Source organism: Mastomys coucha, unplaced genomic scaffold (assembly GCF_008632895.1).
Source record: "Mastomys coucha isolate ucsf_1 unplaced genomic scaffold, UCSF_Mcou_1 pScaffold22, whole genome shotgun sequence".
NCBI lineage: Eukaryota > Metazoa > Chordata > Mammalia > Rodentia > Muridae > Mastomys > Mastomys coucha.
Window position 1 is genome coordinate 184,159,055 of NW_022196905.1, and position 2,500 is coordinate 184,161,554.

Below are 2,500 nucleotides of genomic sequence, written 5' to 3' on the forward strand. Positions count from 1 at the left end.
TGAACAGTAAAAAGACTGTACCAAAATTAACAAAATGAGAAGTTAAAAAGGAGAAAAAGCAAAGTATACAGAGGAAGTTCAAGAATCACTAGGTCTTATTTCAAAAGCTGTACTCCACAAAATTGGAAAATCTAAATAAAATTTATGATTTTCTAGACAGATATCAATTACCAAAGTTAAACCATTATTAGGACTATCTAAATAGTCCTACAACCTTAAGGAAATGGATATAGTCATTAAAAGTCTGCTAAACAGTAAAGCCCAGGCAAGATGGTTTTAGTACCAAATTCTATCAGACATTTTAATAAGAGATAATCCAATACTCCTCAAACTATTCTACAAAACAGAAACAGAAGGAACACTCCCATTCTCAATTTATGAGGACACAGTCATTCTGATATCTAATTCACACAAAGACTCAACGACAAGCAAAGAGTACTTCAGACTGATTCCAGGCTTCATTCCAGGGATGCAGGGGTACGTCAATATATGAGAATATATCAATGTGGTCCACCATGTAAACAAAATAATAAAAAAGTGATCATTTTATTAGGAGCTGAAAAGGCCTTTGATAAAAATCTAACACCCCTTCATATTTAAAGTCTTAGAGAGATTAGGGATACAAGGCACATACCAAATCACAATAAAGGCAATATACAACAAGCCAGTAGCTACCATCAAATTAAATGAAGAGAAACTTAAAGCAATTCCACTAAAATTGGGGAAAGGACAAGGCTGTCCACTCTCTCTCTATCTAATGTATCACTTTAAGTTTTAGCAAGAGCAATAAGGCAACAAAAGGTGATGAAAGGATACAAATTGGAAATGAAGAAGACAAAGTATTACAATTTGCAGGTGATAAGACATGAGAGTATACATAAATGATCCCTGAAATTCTACTAGAGAAATTTTATAGGTGATCAGCCCCTTCAGCAATGTGGCTGGATATAAAATTAACACAAAGAAATCAGCAGCTCTGTTATACAAATGATAAACAGCCAGTGAAAGTGTTTACAGAGGCAATACCATTCAAAATAGCCACAAATAATATAAAATATTTTGATGTAACCCTAACCAAACAAGTGAAATATCTAAATGACAAGAACTTCCCGTCCTTGAAGAAAAAAATTGGAGAAGATATCTGTAGTCCAATCAATTTAAATATTGATATAACAAGAAACTTGTGATTGGACAGGGAAAAGGGAGGCAGAACTAAGGATTTCAGAGACAGGGACAGAGGAGAAGGAAGGAAAATGGAGGAAGAACAGGATGATCCAGATTCCCGATGGCTTTAAATAGCTCCAGGTAGCTATGGATATTATATAAGGGATGGACAAATACAGGAAAATTTGTCTTATTTAGGTGTGCAATTTATATTCTTATCAATTGTCTCTGAAATTATTGTGTGGGCATCCGTGAATTGAGAATTTATCGATACATAAATCTGACTGATTAATTATAAGCTTCTAGAGTTTTAATTTACTGGGTTACGAGGATTTGAGATAACTAGCCAAAGCGGTAGGTGGCTGAGAAGGAACTAGGAGGTCTGAGGCAAGCAAACCAGAGATAGGAAGGCCACTATAGGTCAGTGCTGGGGAGAGCCTAGAGGCAGAGGCAGCAAGAATGCCCGAGTAGTGAATAGCTGGGAAAAGAGCTGGATAGTGCCACTTCTTTTTTCTCAAAACAGAAGGAGAAGGGGTATTTGGAGGATTACTTGCATGGGGGGGGGGCAGATAATGACAGGGGAAGATGGCTGATAGTGGGTTGTAAAGGGAATAAGTAAATCTAATTTTAAAAGATCAAATAATAAATAAATGGGACCTCATGAAAACTATAAGTCAAAGGATACCATCTATAGGACCAAATGAGAGTGTACAGATTTGGAAAAGATCTTTAATCACCCTACAGCAGACAGAGGGTTAAACTCCAAAATATATAAAGAATTCAAGAAGTTAAGACACAAAGAATCCAATTAAAAAATGGAGTACAGACCTAAAACTGAAAACTCTCCTCAGAGGAATCTTGAATGGCTGAGAAGCATTTCAAGAGCTGAGACTACAGCAACCAAAACAGGAACCTCATACTGTTTCTCTCCAGTTTCCAAACTCACTCTGGCTCTTCTAGTGCCAAATCTTAGGAGATAGGAATTACCAAGAGAAAAAGGGATTGGAGGCTCCCTCTCTTCTCATGACAAAGGGGAAGGGCTTTCTAGCTGAGAGATACCAAATGTAAAGAGACACATACAGAGGCCCATGGGTTGGACTCATGTTTATGGAAGACAAACAGCAAATCTATTATTAACAGTTAAAATTTGATAAATGAAATTATGAATGTGTAGGATGTTCTTTTATGTGTTGGTGAATGCTTTTGATACTGAAACAAGGTAGAAGATTCAGAACTTCTGACCTGGGATTTCACACACACACACACACACACACACACACACACACACACACACACACACATGCTCAGAGAGAGAGAGAGTTAGAGAGACAGAGAC